Source organism: Physeter macrocephalus, chromosome 19 (genome assembly GCF_002837175.3).
Source record: "Physeter macrocephalus isolate SW-GA chromosome 19, ASM283717v5, whole genome shotgun sequence".
NCBI classification, from domain to species: Eukaryota; Metazoa; Chordata; class Mammalia; order Artiodactyla; family Physeteridae; genus Physeter; species Physeter macrocephalus.
Window position 1 is genome coordinate 75067626 of NC_041232.1, and position 15018 is coordinate 75082643.

At 51.1% G+C, this 15018-nt stretch overlaps 1 protein-coding gene and 1 long non-coding RNA gene across 7 annotated transcripts in view; both read left to right on the forward strand.

The window, feature by feature from the left end:
• Positions 1–1288, forward strand: part of ZCCHC2 (zinc finger CCHC-type containing 2) — a 53371-nt gene extending 52083 nt beyond the window's left edge. For all 6 annotated transcript variants that reach the window (XR_003677161.2, XR_003677162.2, XR_003677163.2 and 3 more), the window contains one exon: positions 228–1288. The gene's annotated coding sequence lies outside the window, so the exon portion shown is untranslated. The remainder of the gene's footprint in view (positions 1–227) is intronic.
• A 5694-nt stretch (positions 1289–6982) lies between these two features.
• Positions 6983–15018, forward strand: part of LOC102987987 (uncharacterized) — an 85169-nt gene continuing 77133 nt past the window's right edge. The window contains exons 1-2 of the long non-coding RNA XR_003677111.2: positions 6983–7006; positions 8745–8810. This is a non-coding gene — a long non-coding RNA (uncharacterized lncRNA). The remainder of the gene's footprint in view (positions 7007–8744; positions 8811–15018) is intronic.

The window sequence follows — 15018 nt, forward strand, 5'->3', positions numbered from 1 at the left end:
AAGATGGCTTTAGGCTCCCTCTTTCCTGCTCTGGAAAGTGGGGTACATCACAAGCGTGGGCATCAAAAATCCGTCCTTTCTGCAGTCACACCTCTTCTTCAGTGACTGCTGGCCTCAAGTCTCCAGAGCTCTTAACTCCAAGATCCTGATTTGCTACTTGAACTTTGGGGGTGGGGCGAGGTGGGGGGCTGGGTGGTTCTTCATTGTCTTTCTTTTTCCTCTTGCAGCTCCAACTTGATCCACTGTAAAAGGTCTCACTGGGCCAGCCTCGCACCAAAAGAAATTGCTAATTGGGAAGCAGCGCCACCTGGTGGGGGACGAGGACAATGCAAGCAAGCGGACGTCATTGCCCACTTGACCTGATGTAGAGAAAATAGAACGTAAGGCAGAAAACATTTGAGATTGTAAACCTATGCTCAAAACCTTAAAGAATGCAGGCAACTGGCCATAAAAGTAATTTGAGCGGTCTCCTCTTTCAGCCGTTGCAATCTCAGTTTGTTATAAACATCTTAAACGCATTGATGGTACTTTAGAGTTTCCTTTGCACTTTTCTCTGTGCTCATTGGCCTGCACAACTGTGAAGGGTATGGGGTCTTCCTCCTCCCTATTTTACAGATTAGGAACTAAGGGTTCAGAGGGGTTAAGTGCCACAGACATGCCACCAGTGATGAAGGCCAGGCCCCAACTTCAGATTAGTGCTTACCTCCTGCCCCACTTCCTGGCCTGCAACTGCTTTTCCACTGAACCCAGGGCAGTGACCTTTTAAACCGTATAAAGCGATAGGCACCCATGGTCGTAAGAACCATGGGGGCCTCTGGATTCCTGAGAGAGGAGTGGGCTGGGTCCTGGTCAGTCAGAATGTCTCTTTTCTGTATCTCTGTTGAAGGGGTGAGGGAAAGTTTGCAGAGCTGGGAGACCTCAGGACTTTTAGAACTAGGTTTTCAGCGTTTGCCTGTCTCAGATGAATTCAAGGAGTTTGAAACCTTGACTACATCCAAGGTTTGAAACATGCACCAATATACTCTGTTGGAACACTGAGTCTTGCTCTGCAAAGGTTTTTATTATCCCCAGATGTCTCGGTGACTATTGAGCATTTGGTGACTATTCCATTAATTTTAAGACTTCAGAACTTAAGAAATGCAGTAGCGGGGCACACAGAAAAGACACTTCACTGCTGATATTTGAAAAGCTCTGACAGTGGGCTTCCCTGGTGGCGCAGTGATTGAGAGTCCGCCTGCCGATGCAGGGGACACGGGTTCGTGCCCCGGTCCGGGAAGATCCCACATGCTGTGGAGCGGCCGGGCCCGTGAGCCATGGCCGCTGAGCCTGCGCGTCTAGAGCCTATGCTCCGCAACGGGAGAGGCCACGACAGTGAGAGGCCCGCATACTGCAAATAAATAAATAAATAAATAAAAAAAAAAACAAAACCTCTGACAGTTATATATAGATTGTCCCAAGCACTCTCTCTACCTGCCACCGCTACTCAAAGACACTCGAAAGACCAAAAATGACGGAGGCAAAGTCACCTTCAAGCAGGAACAGTGACAGTCGCACCCACCCCAAAAGCCTTTCTGGATGTTAAGAATGCCACCAGGTCACCTAGTACTCGGTGCTCATTCTTGCTGGCGTATCAGGGTTGGGTATTTGTGACATGGTAACTCACTTTTGCATTGGAAGCCTCCATCAGATGAACTTGTACAAGAGGTGGCGCTGGTAAAGCCTTATTTTCAGCACCCACCCACAGTACGCATGAGCTTTCTCAGGCTCATTTACAGAACGGGGATAACATCCACTTTGTTCGAATAGTTATAAGGATTGAATCTGGCAGAATACATAAAGCACTCAGCGTCTGGCACACAGTAGGTGCTCAGGAAATTCGTGATGGTGGCGAACGCCTTCATGCCCAGCGGGGGGCCGGCACATTTCAGCCTCACCGCAGCCATATGAGGTGGGTACTCCGCTCCATCTTACTGTTGGGGAGGTTGAGGCATGAAGGCCGTCCAAGTGTCTGAGGGCCCAGAGCCGTTCCGTGGCAGGGCTGGGGCTGGAACCCGCCGCTCTTAGCCCCCAGGCTCCTCCAATTCTTTGTGCCCGGGTCACAAGATGCTACAGGCATGGCGTGACAGTGCAGGGCACCCCGCACTGGGGTCAGGTAGGCAGGACTCAGGCCGGCTCTGCCGTAAACTCTGCCGTCTTGAACACCTGGCCCCCCTGGACCTTCATTTTTCTTACCCGAAAGCTGCGTGTTGCTTGGAAAAGAGTGGTAGAAACTGAGCTAAATGACCTTAGAATTCTGTGGCTTGAAGCTTACTTTTTCACTTTAAGTGATTTATCAAGTTTTTATAATTCTTTACCTTTACACTTTAGTTTTAACTGATTTGAAGTCCTTTTTGGGTGTGGTCAGGAGCACAAAGCCCAGCTGTCACCATGTGCCAACAGGACAGGAAATGTTTCCAGGTCCTTAGGGAGCAGCGAGAGAAAAGACCCCACTTGGGGCTGGCTGGGCACTAGGTGGCAGCACCGGGTTCTGACTGTGTCTGGCCCAGCTGAGGAGCAGGTGCTCTGTCCTCTGTCATCAAGATTCTAGGCTCTCCTCTACTTGTACTGATAACGTTTTCACTTAGGGGGGCCTTCCAGTGAAAAACCGAAGCTCGCATACCGAGTCCCGTGCTGAAGGACCCAGGGTTGGCCGTAGCTCACAGGTCAGCAACATGTAGAGATGGACAAACTACGGCCCACAGCTAAGAATGGTTTTTACATCTTTGAATGGTTGAAGAGAATACGTTTTCATGATGCATAAAAAAATATATGAAATTCACATTTCAGTGTGCACAAATAAAGTTTCTCGGAACACAGCCCCTCGTTTGTCTCGTTGTGGCTGCTTTAGTCGGAAATGGCCAAGCTGAGCAGTTACGACAGAGACCACGTGGCCCTCAGAGCCTGAGGTACTGTCTGTGCCTTTATGGAAAAAGCTTGCCGACCCCTGACACATAGCAACCTTCTCTAAGTAAAGGTGCGCTCTCCAGTGTCTTTCAGGTCCTACGTGCGAGTGCAGGAATTTCACTCTCCCCTTTTTGCTGCTGGGTCTTCTTAGCAAAATGAGATCACCTCTGGTGCACACATTCCATCAGCCGTTTAGCAAATATCTCTCGGCTGGGAGCTGAGTGTCACGCGGGGCATAACCGGCTACAGCCTGGTCACAAGCCGTGGGGTCCCAGTGGGTGGACAGGTGAACTCTGCCTGCTGAGGACCGGGAAAGGGTTTTCAAAGGACAACATTTCCGCTGGGCCAGAAAGGAAGACGTGAGATATTCTTAGTGAAGAGGTAAAGAGATGGCAAAGAAAATGTCATCGAAGATGGACTTCAGGAGTGTTGGGTAGGGAGGTGAGAGGGTGGGAGGAACAGGCAAGGGCAGGTGTGGGGCAGCAGGGCACGAAGACGGGAGGGGGCCAGGACGGGCAGGGGTTTGGAAGAAAAAAACATGGATTCTTTTGCTCTTGCTGAATTTGTGGTGCTTGAGTGACACCTGGTCATCCAGTGTTTGTCTCACAGTGCGGCCCTGGGTCACCTGCAGCAGAGTCACCTGAAGGGCGTAACTAAGACGCACAATCCTCAACTCTCCCTCCCCACAAACACACACCTAGAGAATGGAAGTTCCCAACGTATATTTTGGTGGGTGCAGGGGAGGGCAAAGCCGACCCGTCAGAGAAGGCTGAGAAGGAGAATCCAGATAGTGGAGAATGTTCCCTGAAGACCGGAAGATAAACTTTGAGAATGAAATGGTCGTTATTGCCACATACGGTAGAGATCAGGAGGTATGGCCATGAGCTTGACAGTCACGAGGTCACTGGTAACTTTAAGACGACAGTTACGGGGGATTGAGAGGAGAGCCAGAGGAAGACAGACAGAAGGATGTGAGGATGGACAACTAACCTCACTCTAGTTGCTACTTATTTTTAAAAGCAGTATAATGTAGTGCTTTGAATCCCAAGGCCGTCACTTGAACCGGGGCCTCTGAGCAAGTTCCCTTACCTGTAAACAAAGATTACAAGAGTGTCAACCTCCTAGGGTTTTTGTGAGGGTTAAAACGTTCCAACGTGGTGCCAGGCATACAGGGAGCACTAACACAGTGTTATATTTCCTTTAAAAATATTTTCTTCTTCAGAACCTGCCTTCCTATTTTAGGGCCTGTCAAAATTAGGAATGCCTCCCTGTGGATTATGACTGTGCTTTGTTCTTTTCTGTTAGCTGCTATTTTTGTTTTACATAATTGCAGTCATCCTATACACGCATTTTATATCTTTTTTTTGTTTACAACTGATGAGCCAATATCGACACAGTTTACATCAAGGTTCACTCTTGGTCTTGTACATTCGGTGGGTTTTGACAAACGTATGATGACATGTATCCAGCATTGTGGTATCATACAGAATAGTTTCACTGCCCAAAACATCCCATGCTCTGCGTGTTCACCCCTCCCTCCTACCCCTGGCATCCACTGATCTTTTTACTGTCTCTATAGGTTTGCCTTTTCCAGGTGGTCATATAGTTGGAATCACACAGTATGTAGCCTTTTCAAATTGGCTTCTTTCACTTAGTAATATGCATGTAAGTTTGTAAGTTTCCTCTATCTCTTTCCATGGCTCAGTAGCTCTTTTTTTTTTTTTTTTCCTCTGAATAATCCACTGTCTGGATGTGCCAGTTTGTTTATCCAGTCACCTACTGAAGGACATCTTGTCTGCTTCCAGGTTTTGGCAATTATAAATAAAGCTGTTCTAAACATCCCTGTGCAGGTTTTTGTGTGGATGTAAGCTTTCGTCTTACTTGGGTAAATACCAAAGAGTGCGATTGCTGGATCATATGGTAAGCTATGTTTAGTTTTCGAAGAATCTGCCAACCTGTCTTCCAAAGTGGCGCCCCATTTTCGTTCCCACCAGCGGTGAACAGGAGTCCTTGTTGCTCCGCATCCTTGCCAACATTTGGTGTTGTCCTTGTGTGGATTTTAGCCGTTACAAGAAGTACGTAGTAGCACCTTACTGTCTGAACTTGCAATTCTCTAATGACATAAGATGTGGAGCATTTTTCACGTGTTTGTCTTTTTTGGTGAGGTGTCCAGATCTTTTGCTGATATTTTTTAATTGGGCTGTTTATTTCCTTATTATTGAGTTTTAAGCGTTCTTTGCATATTTTGGACACCAATCCTTTGTGCTTTGCAAATATTTTCTCCTTAAAAGCATTCTTTTAACGCTTTTTTTCTTTTTATTGGGATGAAACGGGAATGTGAGGCCACCAAGGGACAGAGCCCAGAGGGTCCCCCTGCGTCTTTACTCTTCTCAGACGCAGCGCCAGACATCTCCAGCGGGCGTCCGGCAACATGTCAGAAGCGGGATCCCGCAGTGGTTGCCAGGTCCTCAATGCAGAGCTGGGGGCGCACTTGGCAACTGGGGTGGGACCCTGGAGGCTTCCAAGTACCTCCTCTGAAGGGACAACCGTCAAGATTAAGCGGCTGGGCCACCGCTGGCCCTTTTATTACTTGCCCAGAGAACAGAAATTGTGGGTCTACAGCGACATCCCTTCGTAACTTCTTCAGCCTTATGTGGGACACAGAGGACCGAGTTCCTCCCCAGTGTGTTTACAGAGACGTGCACGGCAAAGGAAGCAAGCCGTTTCCACGCCGGGCTTCAAGCAGGGCTGCCGGAGTTGCCTGCGCTGCTTGGTGTGGATGAGCTTCCTTTCCGCCAGACACAAACAGACCTTGGCGGGGCCTCGGCGGAACAAGAGACAATAGTGCTTCCCCCAGGATGGAAAGTCGTCACCCCGCAGCGGACGGGAAGTTCAGCTCCACAGAGGGGCTTTGCCTGTGGGTCTTCGGATCTCCCCTCCCACCCACCCACCTCGTGATAAATTGATGCAATGCCCTAATGCTTCCACGTAGCTGAGTATCTTCTCTGGAGTTCAGTATCGAAATAGGCATATTTCTGGCTACATTGAAAAACCTGGCGAGGAGGAAGTGAACTGCTCTAGAGTGTGCGTGATCCCAGTGGAAATAAATCATGGTGCCCAGCTCGTTCTGAATCCCACTTTCCTCTTAAACCAGACTTTCCACCTAATGGAAAATGGAGGTGTGTTTACTCTAGCAAAGATGGTCTCTTGATTGAAAACAGTTGGAAAAGGCCCGTCACGTGGAGCGAAATTGGTGGAGCGCATTGTTTCTCCCAGGGCCGTCCGGGGAGCCCCTTGGGGGGCCTGTGAAATACAGACTCCAGCACCACCACCACCACCGCCGCCCCCCGGCCCCCCCTGCACAGGACGCCTGGCGGAGGGCGCAAGAGCGAGCCCTTCACAAGCTCTCCATTCCGATGCACAAAATTTTGAAAATCATTAAGTTAAAAGCACAAACTTCAGAAGCCTAAAAAGCTGGCTTTAGATCTTGACTCTGTCACCCAGTAGCCGTGTGACTTTGGACAAATATTTAAATGGCTTCGTTCTTATCTGCAAAATGGGAATAATAACAATGGGGTCGTGGAGACCCCCCCAGTGCCTGCACAGCTACCAAAGCTAAGGTGCTTGAAACGTACTGATACACACAAGAGGCCCTCAGAAGACAAGAAAAGGGGCTTCAGAAAGTGTAGGCTGACCCCCTCCTCTACTGTGGGGTTTTGTTTGTTTTACACGAAGTAATAATGACTAGCTTTTATTTGAGTCCATATCATGCACCAGGCATTATCCTGAGCACTTCCACGTATTATTAACCCTCAAACAAGCCTATAAAATAGGCATAATTATGATACCCACTTTATAGATGGAGAAATCGAGTCAAGGTCAGGTTAAGGAACTTGCCCACTCAGTTTCGAAGTCTGCATTTGAATGCGGAAACTCGGAGCCTGGAGCTCTCTTCTCCTTGGGCCTCTAGCCCTTAAAGACCTGACCGTAAACTGACAGAGAATAATGGAAGTCCACTTCCTGGGAAACAGCGGAAGTTTAACTCCTCTTCAGCAACCACATGGTAAGCATGGAATGTTCAAATAATGATTATTGTGGAGCCCAAGGCAGAACAATGTTTTCTCTGACGAGCCTTACATACAGTATCCTTTCTGAGATGCTCAGTCTAAACCCGAGCTGTCCAATCTGGTAGCCAGTAGCCACAGATAGTTATTTAAGTCAATCGATCCCTGGAAGAGACTAGAGAGTCCGGATGTAGACCCACACATATGCCCAAAACTGATTTTTGACAAAAGGTGCCGTGGCAGGTGCAGCTGGCTGACCTCGGACGCCCGGGGACTGACCCGCTGCAGGGCTGGGGGCGGCGGCTGGGCGGGGCGGGGAGGGCGAGGAGGGGCCTTCTCAGCTATCCCCGCGGCCTCGGCCCCGCTCCCCCCGGCCGCGTGGATGCCCCTCTGCGCTTCTCCGAATCCATTTTAGGACCGAGAGAGCCGCCCAGGGGATCTTCCCCCGGCGCGCCGCCCCCAGGGGTGTTGTCCTGTCAGAGCTGAGGATGCTAAATGTCCTGACAGAGGCCCGCACCACCAAGGACGGTCCCTCCGGAAAGGCGACCGGGCCCCGGAGGAGGCCTCGCTCCTCCCGCCCGCGCGGGGTCCACGCGGAGGCCTCGCCCCGCCCTCCCGCGCGCGGGGTCCACGCGGAGGCCTCGCCCCGCCCTCCCGCGCGCGGGGTCCACGTGGAGGCCTCGCCCCGCCCCGCCCCGCCCCGCCCCGCCCCGCCCCGCCCGGTCGCGCCTCCTCGGCTGCGCGGCGGCCCGGAAGAGCCGAAGAGCCGAAGAGCCGGGCCGCAACGCCGCGCCACCTGCCCTTCGGAGCATCAGTGTGTGCGGGTCTCGAAGACGGTGAGAAAGGGGCCTTTCCAAGAGGCTCAGGACAGTTTCCCCAGGGTTGGTCTAGAAAGTGCTCCCCGTCCCTTCAACTGGTTTCCGGCGCCGCAACTGGAACCGACTTTCCCCTTGGATGGGCTTGTCCCTCTGTGCACGCGGCCCGCCCTCACCCCGGATCCTTGGTTCCATCCTGAATTGAGCAGGGAGAGATTTGGACCTCGGAATATCTGGAAAACAAGCGGTGTCTGTATCTAACAGACTCTCGGTAAATGTTGCAGGAATGAATGAAGTGAGGAACCATCCCCCAGCCGCCACGGTTCCCTTTGTCCTTCCACGAACTAGAAAATGACGAGTGTATTCTGAGTGGGCTTTCTAGGACCGCAGCCCTAATGAGAAAGAATTATAAGGACTTTATACTCCTGGGGTTTTTTTTCCCCCCTTGAGACAAGAAAAGGATGTTCAAAGGCATTAACCTCCTTAGAACAAGCAGATAGGAAAGGCGGAAAGCAACGCTTTGCAAACAAAAGCAAATGGCCTTATTTACTTTTAAAAATGATACACGTAAAACATGAGGATATGTTCAAAAAGAATGTATTTCTGAAAACTGTCAACAGTTAAAATCCCTGGTCCCAGAGCCCCAGTCTTAATTCTCTCCCCAGGTGTAACCTCACCCCATGGCCCTCCTTGCCCTCTGCACAGCTCCAGCTGCGGGTTTCTGGCTGTTCTCCAGGAGGGACAGTCCACCTGCAAGCCTCTTGCTTATTATTCCCTCCACCTGGAAAGCCACCCCCCCCCATTTCCTGTCCCTTTTTCGGGGGAAGGGGTATTTAATTTTATTTGTAGGATAAGTGCACAAACCTTAAAGTGTGCAGCTGGCTGAATTTTTACATACTTTTCTGCATATATATTCACCCAGATTCAGATGCAGACCATCTCCAGCACACGAAGCCTGCCCCCGTACCTCCCGGTACCCTCCCCAGAGGTAAGCACTGTTCTGACCTCCATCACGGCAGATTCCCTTTGTTGGTTCCTATAAATGTGCTAAATGTCCTTCGGAGTCTCCGGCACTTTGAGAGCTGATTTCCATCCTCCAGGTCTCAGCTCAGATGTCATCTCCTCTCCTGTTCCTTTCGATAGCAGTATCCATAGCAGTACCCTGTGCCTTTCCTTCAGAGCCCTTCACGGTTTGCAATTTGTTTACTTGTTTACTGTTTGTCTCCCCCAACTGGAAGGTAAGAGTCCTCTTACCTGAACTCTCCTGTTCACTGCTGTCTCCTGAACCCTTAGCCCATTGTCTAGCATATGTAGACAATCAACAAATATTTATTCAATGAATGCATACATGTGTGAATGAAAGGAAGAAATGCCCCAGGTATCAGTTTGTATGGTCCTGAATCCAAAACTAATTATAGTCATCCAAACACGCCAGAGGCCTCTGTGCTGTTGGTTACAAAGACAATATTCACCGAATTCAAATGTGAAGATTTAGAAAGAAATACTGGAGTTGTTCCAGTCTGTCTGGAAGCAAAAAGTGGGCTAATTCTCCCCCTCTGTAACAGGATTGCTTTGTCCACCAAGACTGGGCTTTCGCTTTATAGTCTTGAATCAATGTTTTATAAAACAACTCCACTTTGGCTACATAAAAAGACTCTCTCAACAGTGGTAGACTCTGTTGGAGTGATAGAGGATGATGTTTTTAAAACTTCCTTTATATTTTGTCATGTTTTAAAAATGAGCACATAATACTTAAAAAAATTTTTTTAAATTGTGATAAAATACACATAACATGAAATTTACCATCTTAACAAATTATTTTAAGTGTATATACAGTTTAGTGGTTCTAACTACCTTCGCATTGTTGTGCAGCCCATCTCCAGAACTCTTTTCAGCTTGCAAAACTGAAACTCTGTAGCCATTAAACAAGTCCCCCATCCCCTCTCCCTGCTTCCTTGGCAACCATCATTCTATTTTATGTCTCTATGAATTTGACTACTGTGGAACCTTATGTAAGTGGAATCTGTAATACAGTATTTGTCCTAGTGGTTTATTTCACTTAGCATAATGTGTTCAAGGTTCATTCATGTTGTAGCACGAGTGAGAACTTCCTTCCTTTTTCTGGCTGAATAATAGTCCACTGTATGTTAAACCACATTTTGTTTATCCATTCATCCGTCGATGGACACTTGAGTTGCTTCCAACCTTTGGCTATTGTAAATAATGCTGCTGTGAACATGGGTATGTAGGTATATCTTTTTTTGTTTGTTTTTTTGTTTTTGTGGTACACGGGCCTCTCACCGCTGTGGCCTCTCCCGTTGCGGAGCACAGGCTCCGGACGCGCAGGCTCAGCGGCCATGGCTCACGGGCCCAGCCGCTCCGCGGCACGTGGGATCCTCCCGGACCGGGGCGCGAACCCGGTTCCCCTGCATCGGCAGGCGGACGCGCAACCACCGCGCCACCAGGGAAGCCCTGTAGGTATATCTTTGAGACCCTGATTTCAGTTCTTTTGGGTAATAACCAGAAGTGGAATTGTTAGATCATATGGTAATTCTGTTTATTTTTTTGAGGAACTGCCATGCTGTTTTCCACAGCATCTGCATCATTTTACATTCCCAGCAGCAGTGCACCAGTGTTCCAGTTTCTCCACATCCTCGCCAGCACTTGACATTTTCTGGTTTTTTGATTGCAGCCATCCAATGGATGTGAGGTGGTATCTTTTTGTGGTTTTAATTTGTATTTCCCTAGTGAAAAATGATGTCGACAGCATCTTTTCATGTGTTTGTTGGCAATTTGTATATTTTCTTTGGAGAAATGTCTAGTCAAGGCCTGTGTCCATTTTTCATCAGCTTGTTTGCTTCTGTTGTTGGTGTTGGGTTCTGGGCACGTATTACTTTTAAAATCAGGAAAGAACTTTATTTTATGAAGAAATGGGAAAAATGCATATAGAAAGCCAGTTAAGAGAGTGTGGCGGTTAAAAGCTTTGGGCTCCGGAATTAGAACACTCAGTCACCGTAATTATTGAGTACCTACTGTGTAAGTCGGGGTAAGGTAACTACTCTAACACACAACCCTAAAAGTGGCCTAGTACGATAAAAACGTTCCTCGCTTACTTCAAGTCCATGGTGGTCTGAGGCAGAGGTGGGGGAAGGGCAGGACTTAGGGAGGGACACGATGTAATTTGGGGACTCTGAGTGACGTAGTCATTCAGGGACCTCCGCTGCCTCCATCCTGTGACACCTGACATCCTCAACATGTGGCCTCCAAGGTCACCAAAGCACGGGATAAAGGGAGGATTACACAAGGGCACCGTTTTAGGGACCAGTCTTTGCCTGTATCGCATCAACCTAAAGTTGTGATTCAGCCTCACCCGCTACAGAGGAGACTGGGAAACATCCTCTTCCTGGGTCCCCAGAAGGAAAGGAGATTGCGTTGTCTCTGCCCCACGACATCCTTTTGGTCACCAGCCATCTCCTTCTCCTTCCCCTCCACACACAGTCTCATCGCCTCCTCTCGGGAGACAACCCAAAGTTACATCCAGGATCTCCGGGTCACACATTCTTCTCCAGCAGGACTAGGTTCCGATCCTGTGTTCTGGTGACCAGTGAACTAAGGGGGGGTGAGTTGTCTGCCTGCCCTCCTGACACCCAACGTACAGAGCTGAAGTAGAAATGACAGATTCCCATTGAGCAAAGGGAGGGCGCAGTAGCCCCCGGTTCACGGAAGTGACAGATTCTTTCCTGAGAGACAGGTTTTGTGAGGGTTCCCAGCCCTGACAAGGGGAACGTTCCCTTAGGTTTCTGATCTGGCCTCCAAAGGGCACCCCAGCTTCATCTCAAAGGAGTTTCTCCTATTTCATTATCTTCCCTGACTACACCTGAAATTCTCCTTGGGGAGTAAGCCCTTCTCCTTGGCTTCCTCATCCGGTTCTTGGAGCGTTCCTCCTGCTCATGGAACCCAAAGGGTTGTTTTAAGTCTGCTATATGCACAGTCAGAGACATTTTCAGGGTGACTTTGTGATTTCTCTGGCAATGATCTCCTCAGAAAGGTAGTGGGCTGAGTGAAATAGGGAAAACTCTGGGAAGGGTAGATTTGAGATGCCGACCGGAAATCCCTGCACAGATGTAGACTAGTTGGATGTAGGAGCCTGGCATCGGGGAGGAGTCCAGGCTGGAGAGATACGTGGGGAGCCATCACCATCTGGCTGGCATTTATCAGGAGGCTGGCACATGTAGTCAGAAGAGAAGAGGTCCAAAGACTCAGCCTGGGTCCCTCCAGTGGCCAGAGGTGGGGACGAGGGGTGCGTGCCACGAGCCGGGAGATGAAAAGGAGGGCCTGGGAGGTAAGCAAAAATCCAGAGGAGTGTGCTGTCTCAGAATAAGAAAGAAGAACACGTCTCAAGGAGGAGGGTGTCCTCAGCCCATCCAGTGGTGCTGACTTGGGCAAGTGCTGTTCCTGTGGAGCAGTGGAGTGACAGGCCCGCTGAAGTGGGTTCAGCCAACAGCGGGAGGGGGACGTGAGTGCACGTGACCGCGGACAGGGTGGCCTTGCTGTGAAGGGGAGCGGGGACGTGCGCAGGGGTCTGGTGCGCAGGGGCAGCAGGGACACTTCGCCCCTGGTAACCGCCCCGAGACGGCGCAGAGGACGTGGCCGGAGCTGCCGGGAGACGACGGGGCAGCGAGAGCCCGGGGAAGTGAAATGTGTAGAGTGAAAGTGGAGCCCGGGCAGCGGCTGAGAGTGAGGGTGAAGAGGCGTGTTGGGGGTCCGAGGAGAGAGGAAACTGCTACGCAGGAGTGCCTGGAGAGCGGAGAGCGGGCGGCCTCGGCACCCGTGGCGCTAAGCAGCAGGAAGGCCCCCCGGACGGCCGCGGCCACGCCTTTCAGGAGAGACACCCCCCGCCCCGTCCCTGTCGTGGCCGTGCGTCTTCGGCAGAGCACAGCCGCGTGGGCCTGGGCATGCAGCAGGCAGAGCCGGATGTCACCACGTTGGGGGGCTTGCCGCCGTCGGCTCCCCTGGCTCTCAGGCCTTAGGTTTGGACTGGAACCACACGCCAGCTTTCCTGGGCCCCCAGCTTGCAGAGGGCAGATCGTGGGGCTTCTCAGGCTCCCCCATTGCATGAGCCAGTCCCTCATAATGGATCTCTTGGTGTATATCTACATCCATCCTCTTCGTTCCGTTTCCTGGAGAACCCTGGCTAATCCAAGGCATACTGGGGGAGGTGATGGGGGTGTGTGGCCGGCTTAGGGAGGAGGGGAAAGTCCTGGGGGCCAAGCAGGAGCAAGGAGGCAGGAGGACAAGGGTCACTTGAGAGGCTCCGGAGCCGCAGCGGCCGCTGGACAGAGCCAGGCTGAGGTTCGAACGTGCAGGTGAAGAGAACATTCAGAGAAGAGGTTGCAGATGTAGGAACTGGGGAATTGGGGAGGGTGGAGATGGGGTCGCAGGGCCCACGGAAGGCTTCGTGCAGTGGGGAAGAGGTTTGGATCATAGATGTTTAATGAATGCAGTGTCCTTCCTCGGGGAGGATAAGAAACTCACCCAGGGTCACCAGACTACTCAGTGACAGGGAAGCGGCCCTGATGCCAAAGCCTGGACTCTCTCCTCTGAGTCCAGGCTTTTCTGTGAGGAACACGGAAATCGCTTGTCTGCCTCCTGTTCCAGAAAACTCCAGTCATCACTCCAGCCCGTGTCGCTCTCTGGGCTCCCAGATCTCTTCAAGATGCTGGATGAAGTCTGCGGATTTTCCCCAGAAGAATGTGCACGCGCACAAAGCCTGTGCCTTGCAGGGGTCGTGGACCCTTCAGGATCCATGCAGAGCCCTCGGGGTGACACATCCTGCCTTGTGGCCTCTGAGTGTCCGGAGGTGGAGCTGAGGTGAGCTGGACGTCGATCGTGAAACGAGATGGTCCAGCCGCCCTGATGTGACCGCGACCCGCAGCACCCAGTTCCTGAAGGCCAGGTGGCTAAGCCGCCGTTTGGGCACCCCGCTGCCCGTCGGGATCTCCCTGCAGTTGCCTGGACACTGGGACAAAGGAGGAGGCGGTGGAGGAGGCGGGACGGGCGCCCCTCAGCCGGGAGCCAGCGGCGTGCCACTGCCCCCGCCGCAGCTCGGGGCTCCTCACGGTGTGTGCTGCCGCCTCCGGGGCTCCTGAGCAGGTCCCCTGGCCGGCCCACGAACCCTTCGGGGCTGCGTCAGCACTCAGCAGACCAGCCCTGTCTGGGAAGCGTCCAGGGACCCCTCTCTGTGGACACAACTCCAAGAAGCTAGGCCTGGCTGGGGGGTGGCTAGGATTTCTTCGTTCCCCGAACCGCAGGGCAGAGCTCCTCCAAGGATGCCTTCTGCTCTTGTCTAGTCTCCAAAGTAACAGCCATCTGCACCTGGAAACCACTACTTAACACCTGGGAGGGCAGCAGGAAGGGCAGCCTGTCTGAGGCTTCTGAAAAGGTTTGCAGCAGATACCCTCGGGAATTAGCAGAACCTTGAATTCGCTTGCTGGCCAAAAGTGCCTCATTCTTCGAGATCCCGCAGGAGTCCCTGGATTTCTCTGTCTTTTCATTTAATGCTGGAGAGACCCAGCCATGGTTTCTCGCTCTCGATTCTTTCTCTGGAAAGGAAACAATCCTTTTTCTTTCTCCCCGTCCCCTCCTATTCCCCCTTTTCACCTAAGAAAATGTAAAAGCTCTCCATACAGTAACTACAGTGAAAGCAGTCCTTAATCTTATCAATGACGACAAGAATAAGGACCACCAAAGTGAAGCAGGTATCGTAGTCGTTAGGGTGTTCACACGTCCTCGGGCTGGATATGCTGAGAAACCAGGACTCGTGTTCTGATGAGAAAACCAAAGCCTGATTTCTAGGCAGTTACTATGTCACCAGATTCCTAGCACCCATGTAGGATAGACCATTTCCTAGTCCAGTAGGAAATGTGCTCTAGTTAGGCTCTTTTCATAGCAAGAGTCTTAAGTTACTAAAAATGAAATAAAATAAAATAATTTTTTTTTTTAATAAAATGGGATTTATTTTAAGGATACCCATGACCAGCGAGAACTGGCCTGGTCCCTGTCGGGGTTGTGAGGGCTCTGCGTGGTGGCCGGCAGGACCCCGCCCCGCTGCTGCGAGCCTCTGCTTCTCCCTCTGCTGGGTGTTCCTCTCTCCTCTGCCCCACTGCCTCAGCGTCCACAGAGCCGCTTCCTCAGGA